This window comes from Rhinolophus sinicus, chromosome 3 (assembly GCF_057876585.1).
Source record: "Rhinolophus sinicus isolate RSI-liver-muscle chromosome 3, RSI-T2T, whole genome shotgun sequence".
Classification (NCBI taxonomy): domain Eukaryota; kingdom Metazoa; phylum Chordata; class Mammalia; order Chiroptera; family Rhinolophidae; genus Rhinolophus; species Rhinolophus sinicus.
The window spans coordinates 162,453,761-162,467,965 of record NC_142503.1 but is presented as its reverse complement, the minus strand read 5'-3'; positions in this window follow the sequence as shown (position 1 = coordinate 162,467,965).

Below are 14,205 nucleotides of genomic sequence, written 5' to 3'. Positions count from 1 at the left end.
AGCACTTCCCAAAATGTTTTCTGAAAATTCCATTTAAATATCTTGAATCTTTGGGTCAGCCCGGTGGCTCAGGCGGTTTGAGCTCCATGCTCCTAACTCTGAGGGCTGCCGGTTTGATTCCCATATGGGCCAGTGGGCTCTCGACCACAAGCTTACCGGTTCAACTCCTCGAGTCTCACAAGGGATGGTGGGCTCTGCCCACTGCAACTAAGATTAAACACGGCACCTTGAGCTGAGCTGCTGCTGAGCTCCTGGATGGCTCAGTTGGTTGGAGCGTGTCCTCTCAACCACAAGGTTGCCGGTTCAACTCCCGCAAGTGATGGCGGGCTGTGCCCCCTGCTACTAGCAATGGCAACTGGACCTGGAGCTGAGCTGCGCCCTCCACAACTAAGACTAAAAGGATAACAACTTGAAGCTGAACAGCACCCTCCACAACTAAGATTGAAAGGGCAACAACTTGACTTGGAAAAAAGTCCTTGAAGTACATACTGTACCTCAATAAAGTCCTGTTCCCCTTCCGCAATAAAATCTTTAAAAAATAAAAGTTTATAAAAAAATATATCTTGAATCTTTAAGTATTAAGGGTTTTCTGTATTTATTTCATATAACTGAAATATGTAAACAAATTAGTAGATATTAAGATCTATAAGTTCTGTTACATTAAATAGAAATTACAATCCATATTTTGTGTTTCTTATTTGCTTTTGTATGGATCTAAGCAACTTTACAAGGTACCCCTAAATTCTAAACATTAAACTCTACTTAATGGCAATTCAAATATTTTTCTGATTTTATGTAAGTGCTATATATAAGTGAAGAATTATTTTAAAAATACACACTCTCCCCTAAAGGAAAAAGCAAATTGTTTTAAAGGGAGGTTTTCATAACTATGGAATTTAATATATGAACTACTCTTAATACAGGATACTATTCCTATATGTATAAGAGAAAGTCTAGCATAGAGTTTTCCAAAGTATTCTGAAAATTTCACAGCCAAATAACTTTTGGCCCAGAGAGTCATAAGTAATTCTAATAAATGATAAAAAGTTCCAAGGACCATAAAAACCCAAAGCCATGACTTTTATGAAGTTGACTTCTTCATGTGCCTCACTCTTCACTAACCAATCCAGGCAAAATAACCAAAGGATTTATATTATATAGTATACGTTCTTTGACTTCATTAAATTAAATTAGAACTCAGTAACAGAAAGATACCTAGAAAATATCCCATGTTCAGAAATTAAGTGACATATTTCTAAATAGCCAATGAGTTAAACAAGAAATCATGAGTGAAATTAGAAAATATTTTGACCAGAAAAACAATGGAAACACAATATATCCACACCTGTGGAATGCAGCTAACTCAGTGCCTAGGGGAAAATGTATAACTCTAAATACATTTATGAAAAAAGAAGGAAAGTTGAAAATCTGTATAATAGCTCCCAAATCAAAAAAAGAATAACAAATTAAACCCAAAGTAGATAAAAAGGAAATAATAAAATAAGAGAAAAACTCGATGAAAGTGATAAGTACATGTAATATACTTTGTTGAGACAATCAACAAAGACAAATGTTGATTCTTTGAAAAAATTAATCAAATTAATAAACTGCCAACAAGATTGATCAAGTAAAGAAAGAGCACAAATTACCAAGACAATAAATGAAAAAGAAAATATCACTATTAAATCTACAGGCACTGAAAAGAGACTATTATGAATAATTTATGCCAATATCAAATAATATTCAATAATTTCATCTGAAAAATTAGATGGCATAGACAAACCCCCTGAAAAATACAACTTACCTAAACTGACACAAAAAGAAATTTTTTAAAAATTTGAATAGTCCTGTATCTATTAAATCTTGTAGAAGTTAAATCCATAATTAAGCTCTTGTAACAAAGAAACTCCAAGGTACAATAGATTTGCTTGTGAATTTTCCAAATAGGCCCAGAGCTCCACACAAGCCAGCCACATTCTCTATCCTCCTTTCACCTCAGTGCTCAGATCCTCGCCATCATGCTCTGCTTGCTGTGAGACCACAAGGACCAATGCCATCATTCCCAATATCTCTATTTATGTGAGTCACCACCTAAGGCCCAAGATCATCTCCCACCACCCTCATCTCCACATAGCTCTGTACAGTCCTTAATAGAATTCCATTTCCTACCTTTCTCCAACTTTCAAAAACCTTCACCTGTGCCCTGTGGAACTCAGTTCACCATCAACTGAACCACCATAAACACAACCTCTTCTCTGAATAATCCTTTCATCTTGTTGCTCTAGTTAAAATTCGCTCTTTCCTGAGGACACCTTTTACCCTTCAGCCCTCTCATGTGGTGGCTGTTTCCTTTCTCACAGTCCTTGTTCCAGAGTCTGGAGTACAGGTAGAGCACAAACTATATTGAAGCCTAGATTGTCTGGGTCTGTACTGGAATACAGATAGAGGAGCACTGCTTTCTCCTCAGTGCCACTTCTATAATATTGTCCTTACTTTCCTCAAAAAAAAAAAAAAAATCTCCTCTTGAAAGTTTATCCTCAGACTCCATTACATCCTATTCCTCCTTGTTCTAGGCATCTACAGACCTAGACCATTCCTCGCATGCTTTAAAGAATATAAGTACCGGGCCACTATCACTTTCTTCTATACTATTCCTGACATATTACTTGGCAATTTCAATATCCATGTTGATAATTTGTCCAATCTCCAGCTTTTCAAGTCCTTAGATTCCACTTTCCAATCTTATTCTCCACTCTACCTCAGTCACGCACTCCTGCAGACATACCTTAGACCATGTTTTTATCCATAATTGCATTGCTTCTTTTGCCCTTGCTTAGCTTAGCTGCCATGGACCATCATTATTGTAATCACTCCCTATCAAACAACCTCAACCTCCTTGGCTCTCTCTGCCCCCATTACACTCCCCTAGTGTATTAGTCAGGGTTCTCCAGAGAAGCAGAACCAATAGGTTATATATAGATAGATATAGAGGGAGATTTATTCAAGGTATTGTCTCATATGGTTACGGAAACCAACAAACCCCATTCTTTGCCATCGGCAAACTGGAGAACCCTGAAAGCTGGTGATGTAATTCAGTCCAAGTCCAAAGACCTGGGAATCGGGGCACTGAGAGTGCAAGTCCACATCTGAGTCCAAAAGCCCAAGAACCAGGAGCATTGATGTCTAAGATCAGAAGAAGGTGGATCTCTCAGCTCAAGCAGAGAAAGTGTGAATTCACCCTTCCTCTGCCTTTTTGTTCTGTTCAGACCCTCAACAGATTAGATGACCCCTACCCATGTTGGGGTTCACCAATTCATATGCTAGTCTCTTCTGGAAACACCCTCACAGACACACCCAGAAATGTTTCACCAGCTATCTCTTTATCCCTTAGCCCAATCAAGGGATAACTAACACATAAAATTAACCATCACACCTAGTAAACTCCAACTATGAGTGTATCTAACTCTCTACCCACTATGCACCTTCAGCTGAATGTGGGTGGAGAAGAGCACATAAATATGTTCACTAGTCTCAATTTAAGTTCTTGATACTTGAACCTCAAGTAGATAATTAGTGCTTCTGGGCAACAATACTGCATTTCCCGACTAGTGGTCACACTTTAATCCTATTACTTTAAACTTCCTTCCCTCTCTACATAATCTGTTCATGACCTTGATACCTATTTCAGTGAAAAACTTCACTGTGAGAATTTCCATACAATTTCACGACCCCATCCCCCCATCGTTGTACTCTGTCCTCTTGTTACTGTGGATGGATTATACATGCTCCTAATCCACCTTAGCTCCTAGCTAAACTTAATTTGTGCACCACTTCAAATCCCCTTTCACCTATTCAAGAATATCATACTAGGAAATGTCCCCTCTCACTCCTAAATCATCAAAGGTTTCTTCATTACTGGATCACTCCCATAAATATACTATAATATCTCGTATCGTAAAAAGAAAAAAAATTGACCCCACTTTCCCCTCTAGTTGCCACCCCATTTCTAGGTTCTCCTTTACATAAAAACTTCTTAAGAAGTTATCTGCACTCATTTTCTCCACCTCCTCTCTTGAAACCATTCCAGTCAGGACTTCTTTCCCCACCTCCTCTGCAACTGCTTTTGTCAAGGTCAACAGTGATTGCAAAATCAAATGGTCAATTCTCAGACCTAATTTTATTCAACCTCACAATAACATTTGACCTGTTGGTCATGCCTTCCTTCTATAGCTGCTTTCTTCTCTTGGTTTCTAGGACACCACTCTCTCAGTTCTCTTCCTACCTCACTGATGGCTATGTATCAGTTTCCTTTGCTGGAAACTTCTTCTCTTTGACCTCTAGATGTTAGAATTCCCAGACTCATCCCGTGGACTTCCTTCCTTCTCTACACTTATCACTCAATGATCTCACATAGTTCCATAATCTTATAGTTTGTGCATATTGACAATTCTCCTATTTTCCCTCAATCCCAGGCTTTTACTTTGGGTTGCCAGCTTGCAGAGCCATCTCGTCTTTGGGTGTCCAACACCCAAAACTGCTCTTCCCATTGTCTTCCCAATGTTGGTAAATGGAAAATCTGTTCTTTTAGTAGGATCTTGTTTAAAAACTTGGAATATTCCTATGCCCTTCTCTTGCTCTCACAATCTACATGCAATCTGTCTATTCTAATCTCAAATATTTCTAAAATTCAATCACAGATCACAGTTTTTCCCTATTTCCATCAGTCACAAAACACAATCTCCCCAAAGTTTTACAATACCCTTTTAGATGATCTTCCTGCTTCCTCCCTTGCCCTCTATTTTCAATCTTCATATAGCAGCCAGAATAATGCTATAAAAGCATAAATCAGAGTGTGCCATTCCTCTGCTTAAAAACCTTTCAAAGCTTCCCATCTTCCTCGTAGTAAAAGCCTTACAATGACCTCAGGGCCCTACATGAGGTGTTGCTGGTATCTGATCTCACTTCTTGTAATTTATAGGAGTTAGTTCCCCTTGTCGTTCCAGAAAAAAGGTCACATGACCCCAGATCACATGCTTTGCACATACTGATCTCGTCAGCTAAAATATTCTTCCCTCATTATCCCCAGGGTTCCTCCCTCACTTCCTTCAGCTCTTTGTTCAAAGGGGGTATCAACAAGGCCTTTTGTGACCACCCTGTATAAAATATGACCTCATCTCCACCCCAAAGAAAAAGTTTTCCTTTCATGATCTTTTTTCACAAATCACTCATTATCACCCAATATTTGATATACTTGTATGTATATTTAAATTATTTAACATCTATCTTCACTCTTTAAGATATAAGATCCATAAGGGAAACAGCTTTAGCTGTTTTGATTATTCTGATAGCCTCAGCACCCAGAACTTAGTATAGTAAGCACTCAATAAAGAGTATTCATTAAAAAAAAAGTATTCATTTATATGAATAAATCAATTTCTTTGCATTATCTTTGGATTCCTTAGTTATAACTTAATATTTCTTTATAGATATATTTTTATTATAACTTCATCTTTGTTCTGAATAAAGCATGTTCTTTATAGCATTCAATCACATTTTTATTCCTCTATTGTGCTTTCAAGCTTTGGATATTCTTTGAGCCTTATAGAATACACATTTCTCATAGGAACTACTTCTTTTATTGTGCAACTTTATTGTGGTACAGATAGTAACTACTTACTTTTTCTCTTTTGAGGTTAACACTAATCTTGTTGAAATCTTCAGATTCTTTTGGACTTTCTGAAATTATAGGTGTATCCTCAATCTTTCTGCCACTTCTCTTTCCCTTGGATAGTGTAATACTTCTGGTTTGGATCTGTGTTTTATTTAAGATTCCTTCACTGTTTTTGCAACTTACTATGGGGAGAGGGATGTGCGATGAAACTGGTGGTAGCAAAACACAAAGGTGAAGTTTTATTTTTAAAAATTTGCAATATAGCAGAGATACTAAGGCTGTAGAGATGAAAACACCTGGACTTTAAATCCCTTTTCCACTATTTTCCAATTATGACCTTTTATCTTGTTGAAACAACATGACCTTTTATCAGTTTCTTCATTTGTAAAATGAAGTAAATAATGATTAGAATGAAACAGGATGATGTAGGTAAAACATTTAACACAGTGATAAATTTAAACGAATTCATCATAAACTTAAGAAAATGAAAGGTCAGTAATAAGCAGAATACATTTAAGACATACTTTATTTGAAGCATCGTTACACCTATGGACACACATGCACAGGATCATTTTAGGTCCTAGAGGACACCCTTAACCCACAAGGAATGAGTTGAAACCAGAAGCATAATCAAGGGTAAAACATGAAACATGGCCAGCAACAAATGGTAGTTGTTATTGTTTCTTGAAATAAAGTTTTCTGCAATATAACAGAAGACTTCACATTTTTCTTCAAGGGAATATGTTATAACATGAATTGCTTAATGTTTAGCAACTGTTAGATCTATAACTTTGAAATCTAAAATCGTTTGTGTGATGTGTAAAAAATCTGATGGAAAAGATACTGAAAAGGTCAGACATACTTAGATACTTGTATTAACCTACTTAATTTTAAACAATGTATCTGGCAATATCAAAAGGTAAGTTATTCCGAGCAATTAAAATGGAATTAGATTGCCTGGACAAATGTCATTGAAAAATAGTAAAATAGCAGGAATAAAGGTAGATTTTTCAAAGCAATCAGCTTCCAATAGGAATGAAAAAGTAACAAATGGGGTTAAGTGATAAAATAGATCTTCTGATGATATTATAAAAATAATAACTTCCAAAATGACTTATTAATAATATACAAAATAGGTCCATGATAAGTGGCCCATATTTAAGAGGAAAGAAGATGTTAAGAAAAATGGTTAAATTAAAGGGGAATGTATTATAGAACTCAAATATATTAAGCATCCAAATCCTGGTAGACAACAGAGATCAAGAAGAATAAGAGGAAAGCAGAGACGTAAGTGGAGTAAAGTTCGTCTTATAAGAGGATGGAGAGAAGTGTGTGATAACCTCCCACATTCTAACCTTCATTCTATTGTCTGACTGTCTTGTTCATCTGCGATAAGTACGACAAAGAAGTTTCACAAGTCCCATCCCCTGTCTTGTAACCCTACACTGGGAGGTTAACCAGAGGAGGAGATATTGATTAGCTATACTACCTCCAGTTGACAAAGCTTGTCAGAATTCAAACAACATATTTAACCATTAGAGGTTGTAGACTTTAAGGGATTGCTAACACCTGGGGGTATAAAGCGGCATAGCAGGACTGAAAACTGTTGCATATTTATTGGGTGTGTTTTTTTGTGTGTGTTTTTTTAAGTCTTTGGAACGATACCTAAAATTTTTACTTTTTGCAATAGCAGCATAGGCCATTTTTAAACTTACCCTCCTGCAAAGAGCAACTAAAAAAGCTAAATGATTTTTTCTTTTTTTTTTAATTTGCTGAAAGGCATTGGAGACCTCTCTAGACAGTGAGAATTGTAAAACGAAAATCCAAGAAGGGAGGGAAGCCAAGGGAGAGTAGTATAGAACTGGGGATGCTTCTCCAAATTTTTTGATTCTAAAAGCAGCATCTGAGAGTCTGAGTAGCTGAATAAAAACTCTGTGGGGACTGACTCAGAACCCCAGAACTGATATACAGATTATTCTAAGATGAATACATTTGAGATTCAACAGATGCAGAAAAAAGCTTTCTTGGAGGTTCATTTATCGGACTGAAAACAGAAACTTCTGAGAAATGAGACTGCTATAAATTCCCTTTTCAGGAAGGGTCTATTCCCAGGAGAAAGACCAAGAGTAAACCTATCATAAATCCCCTCTCCAGGAGAGATTAATGGCTATGAAGGAGACAGAAGGACCACTTGCACCTGCATAAACAAACACCACCAACTTTTATCTTCTAAACTCCTATTTGTTCTTTCTATAGGAACCTTTTCTCCCCCACTCCCTTTCTTCTACTATGCTAAGTGTGTAAGCCACAAATTCTAACTACCCCTTTGAGTTACTTATCACTGAGCACTCCTGCATATATGCACGCACGCTGCACACCTAAATATACTTTTTATCCTGCTAATCTGTCTTTTGTCAGTTAATTCACAGGCCCCCAGGAACTTAACCTTACAGGGTAGAGGAAAAGTTTTGTTTTTTTCTCTCCCCCACAACCTAAATAAATTAATAGGAGCAAGAAGACAAAAGAAGGGGTCAGAGGCCACAAAGAAGAGAGATCCTGATAAGAACAATGGATTATCATGAGTGACACCAAAGAACTATACTCCAGGGTAAGAATAAACCATAAATAGACCAGTCCTCACAGGAAGTGTAAACCAGATTTGAATCATTCGGTGCTGATTAGAGTGTGGTGAACTGGGACTGATTAGTAGTGCTATAGCTAGCTGAATGCCAGAAAGAAAAGTAAATTCTCTCTGGAGTAAGATATCATTACATAGAATCTGAAATTATCTTTAGTGAGTTTTCATATACAACTTTTGACATTCATGTTCTTATAAGCATACAAAAATACAACATAACTGAAACCCAAGAAGGGAAAAAAAAACAGGTAAAAGAAACAGACTGGAGTGGAGGAGTTGCAGAGAATGGGGAGTGACTGCTAATGAATACAAGATTTTGGAGGGGATGATGAAAATGCCCTAAAATTAGATTGCAGCGATGGCTATACAACACTGTAAATACACTGAAAATCATTAAATTGTTCACTTTAAACCGGTGAACTTTAGTTATAAATTATACCTTAATAAAGTTCTTTTAAAAAATAATTAACTAAAGGGAATGAGGAGAATGACTGAACATGTTGGCCCAAGACACAGGAATAGTGAAGATCGTAAACTCAGACGGAGAAATCTGTAGGGGAAGACAAGTCTGGGTGAAGAAAAGGAGGTACGTAGCTTTAAGCAGGTAAAGTTTGAGGTGCCTATGTTACAATCAAGTACAGATATCCAGTAGAGAGTTGCATATATAAGTCTAGAGTTTAGAAGAAAGATCTGGGCTGCAGATATAAATTTTGGCGTTATAATATATAGACGGAATTTAAAACTATGACGGAGATCACCAAGGTAGTAAGTGCAGCTAAAAAAGAGAAGATCAAGAATTTAGCACTGGGTCAATCCAAGATAGGAAGGAAGGAAGGGAGGGAGGGAAAAAAGGGGGGGAATAAAAGAAGAAAAGCAATAAAGAAGAAAGAGAGGGAGCAATTAGTGAGTGTTCAGTGTTCTGGCAGCCGAACAAAGAAAGTTTATCAATGAGGAGAGAATAATCAACTGTAAAATGAGGACTGACAACCACCCATTGGATTTAGCCACGTAGAGGCCACTAGGGGCGCATGGAAACAGCATCGTGCCAGCCTCCTTTGGAGGGTGTGTCAGTCAGGGTCCAATCAGGAAGACAAACACCACTCTAGTATTTCAAACGGAAAATTTAATTCAGCACTTGGGGTAAACAGGTGAGGGAAGAGCCAAGAAGTCAAACAGGGGACAGTAAGGCAACCCAGAGGTTTGTAACAATTGAAAGCCACCACCACTCCTAGGACTGGAGAAACAGTTCCGGAGTATAGGATCCACCTGCTCAGGTCCTGCTAAGAGTCCTGGGCAGGAGCTGAACCAGCAAGCAGAAGAGAGGAGCAGGCTGTGAGCCGAAGCTGGGGACAGAGAGGAGATGAGCTGCTGTCCACAATGAGAGACAAAGGGAGAGAAGGAGAAATACCCTGACCTCTCCTCTCTCCCTCCTTTTAATTCCCAGTGTTTCCTTACGACCAATTGCACTGGCAACGAGTTGGCAATGAAACCTGGGAACTGTAATCTCCTGTGATACTGAACAGAGGTGGGGAGAGGAGAGGAATGGATCTAAGAGCAAAAAAGCAAATAACCAACAATGTGGTCAGAGAACAACATGGAATCACCCTTAAAACCTTTGGCCCAGGGCCTGTATAAATACTCAGTAAACTGTAGTTATGAATATGTGTAGCGTGGATTTCCCAGCTTCATTTCCCACTCCTCATCCTAAACACCCTTCTCCAGTCAAGTAGAATGAGAAGTCTTTCCCCAGTCACTGCAGGCCTCCATGCCTTTGCATATACTGTTCACTCTCCCTTCCTCCTTTTCTCTCCCAGCTGATTCCCAAAGTATGTGAGTGAGAGTTGGAGCTCCCAGGGAACCCCAGCCTCTCATAGGCAGAGGTCACAGCCTAGGCCTGCTGCTGGTGTCCATGCTGATTACGGTTGAGGACCTTGGTCGATAGCCACTACCCGGCAACCAAATGCATCACCATCATCAGGATTACTCACAAAAGCCTCTCCCCCCGGGGTTACCAATTATTCTCCCCAGACCAGGGGATACCTGGCCTTTCAGAACACAGCATTCTGGTCTGTGGTTCTCCTTCCTTCTGTCATGGCTTCCCAAGCTCAGCTCAGTTCTGCCTAATTCCACTTACTACTCAAAGGAGGAAATTGGGAAAAACGGGAAAGACTTACTGCGGTGGGCAACTGAGGCTCAACCCCAGGAGGTACCCTCTGAGAAACCATGTGAAACGTGCCTCAGACTATCCCAGCAGAAGACAGGAAAGGTGAGGCTTTAATCTACCTATTCGTATTCCCCTTTGGTGAAGGGTCAGCATTTGGGGTATTAACTTCCCTGAGCAGCTAGTTTACACCAGGTCTAAGAGTTAGCTCTTGAGTGACCCTGATAGAACCTTTGGTCTTTAACAAGAAAGACTTAGCAGATACAAGATTGTTGAAGCATCTGTCTTTATATAGAGTACCTTAGAATAAAATTATAAATTATAGATCATTATCGTATTTGTATTCTACTGCTGCTGTAATAAATTACTACACATTTAGTGGTTAAATAACACAAATTTATTATCTTATGGGTCTATAGTTTAGAACTCCAACACAGGTCTCACTGGGCTAAAATCAATGTGTCGACAAGGATGCATTCCTTCCTGGAGGCTCTAGGGCATGATTCTTTGTCTTTTTCAGCTTCTAGAAGCTGTCCACAATCCTTGTCTCATGGGTCCCTTTCTCTATCTGTAAAGCCAACAATATTGCATGTCTCTGACCCTTCTTCTATAGTCTTGTCTCCTGCCACAGCCAGGAAAATTTCTCCTCTTTTAAGGACCCCTGTGGTTAGATTGGCCCCACCTGGATAATCCAGGCTAATCTCTCATCTCAAGGTCCTTCACTTTAATCACATCTGCAAAGTCCCTTTTTCCATGAAAGGTAACATATTCACAGGTTCTGGGGATTAGGCATGGACATCTTTGGGGAGCCATTATTCTGCTTACTACAACTGTGTAAGAATATTTGCAGTATCCTTATTAATTTTTATTAATTGATTTGATAAGTATAAGAATATATGAACAACTTTTGCTGTGCATTTATCTGTTTTGGGTTTAGATTGCTGTATGCATGGAGACAATCTACCCTCCCTGGCAGGAGGACGACTATTTAAGCACATCTCGGCCAAAGCCACGCCTGTCCCTTCCTAATTCTTCCATCCCAACCAAAGGACCTCTAGACACACTAATGGGTCATAGGGACAAGCCTAACTGTCCCAGTATAGATATATCATTAGAGAGTATGAGTAATTCTGATTTGTCATCTGGACACAGTCAGTATCCGAAAACTCCAAGAAAAAAATTTAGTCCTCCTCTGCTATTGCAGGACTCCGGAACTTGAAAAGTCTCATTCTATGTCTCTAACCCCACCCATTATTTATTGGCAGCTTCAATAATTACATTTTCTTTTCTTTTTTTTTCTTTTCTTTCTTTCCTTCCTTTCTTCCTTCCTTCCTTTTCTTCCTTCCTTCCAATACATATATACTAAATGCCTACTACATACCAGGCACTGTGCTAGGCAGAGAGATCCAATGGTGAACAAGATATACCCTCATGGAGTTTCCTTTCTATTAAGAAGATATACAGTTAAACCAGTCATTCTTAAAAAACCAAAACAAAAACTATACTACAGGCATGATAGAAGAATGTGACAGCAGACCTGACCTAATCTCAATTTGACCAGGGAAAGGTTTACGGCAGACAGGACAATCAAGCTAAGCCTTAAAGGAAAACAGAAGTGAGACCGGTCCAGGCAGGGCCAGGTTTTCCTCTTCTTCAATCTGTTTTTAGGTGTGTTAACTTCCAGGGTTTCTGCTGTCCAACAAGCCTGGTAGGATGCCTCAGTCTGGTCTCTGCTCCCAATGGCCACCCGCAAGAGAATATCAAGACTCCACTCATGACCTCCTTCCTTCCCAAATCTAATTATCTTATTCCAGGTTGTTTGACTGAAACTTAATTGTCTTCAAAAAGATTACACTGTGATTTGTCATTGCATATACAGAAAGGCACAGAAAGAAAGCAACAGAATGTAAATTTGACATAAGGAAAGCAAATACTTTATAATTGTATAAATGATTGCTATCCTTATTTTGTTGCAAAACAAAAACAAAGTGCTGTAATGGAGCTATGAAAGGAATATACTCACTTGTCATTGAAACTAGGTTACATTATTTTACTAACATACTTGCTACAGGATTGCCCATCACTTACCAAACACTATGATTAAAGTGAGGCAAGAGAATTCAAGTCCCTCAGTGTAGATAAAAGACTTCACTTCAACAGGAGGCTGGTATGATCAATTCATGCCTTCCACAGAACTTCATTAAGGCATTGTGCCACCGTCTTAATGATATACAAAATAATAGTGCATCTTATAATCAGGGCATTTTTAAATTGATAAAATACAGTAGTCTTAAAGCTAGAATTTATTATTCACAAAAGAAAAGAACTTTAAATTGTTTTAGCCTCCTTTAGTAGTTCAAAATTCAACCTTGGTGCACTAAATCATGAGCTTTTTACATTTTTTACTGAAACAAACTCACAATGTAGAGGAAACAGAAATCCTGTCCCTTCTTGCCAAAAGATTGTAAAAAGGAGAAAGGTGTGGCTATAGGAAGAACAGGTGGTTAAAACGTGTATGATGACCATTTCACTCATAGTAAAAATCCTAGAAAAGAGAGAGATGTATTAGCTTGAGAAAGAAGCTGGGAACAGAGTATGAGGACCTTTTCCCCACTTCCTAAAACAGGACTCTGAAAGGAAACCCCCTTAGTGGGTGCAGTATGGTTAAAGCCGAAGGAAGTCCTGAGTTCAGTGTCTCACTCTGCTGCCATGTGATATGGAAGCTACCCAAAAGTTCAAAAGTTTCCATTTGCCCTTGAAGAGTAAAGGTGCCAGCTGGCAGGACTATCGTAATTGTCTTAACAGGACCAAGTGACCCTGTAGCTTGGAGCAGAAGGGTAGCTATCCCTGACTGCAGACCAATTACGAGTCACAGCCAGACTTCAAGGGACATTCAGCACTCAACACAGTAGGGAGAACCATAGGGCACTGTGTAAGCAAGAAGAACAGATCCAGAGTTCCCCAGCTGTCGAGTTTGGCCACACTGCTCATCAGTTAGGATGAGCAGTGACCAGGAACATAAGAGAGGTTTTCTCTACATAGATCAGCAAGGACTAAGGAGAGGTCCATGGGCACCATGTGGACTCCAGGACCACTGTCTCTCTTCCTCACAAGAACCTGTCAAGTGCCTGTATACACACAATCACCACCTGGGGAGGGAGAAGGGAAAGCAGAGGAAATCTGAAAGACCAGCAATTTATGAGGAAGGAGGAGGAGGAGGAGGAGGAGGAGGAGGAGGAGGAGGAGGAGGAGGAGGAGGAGGAGGAGGAGGAGGAGGAGGAGAAGAAGAAGAAGAAGAAGAAGAAGAAGAAGAAGAAGAAGAAGAAGAAGAAGAAGAAGAAGAAGAAGAAGAAGAAGAAGAAAAGGAAGGAAGGAAGGAAGGAAGGAAGGAAGGAAGTCCTTAAGTTATTACATTGGGCTAAGTTGACTGAATTGTGTTTTTTTCTCGTACTCAATTTTTTCATAAGTAATTATCTTACTTTATATATTGCTTGAGATTTGCTTATTTTACTTGAGACCACATCCAAGAGACATTCCAAGTCAGTACACATAGATCTCCCTCATTCTTTCTACCTACCAAATGACATTCCATTCAATATAACAATTTATTTAACTAGCACTCTAGGAAAAGAGAGTTCAGTTGTATTCCAAAACACATAGAGCTGCAATTCACACCCTTGTAAAGCACTGTTACTACATCAGACTCAAGTGCCTGGTTCTCTTCCCCCAACTTCC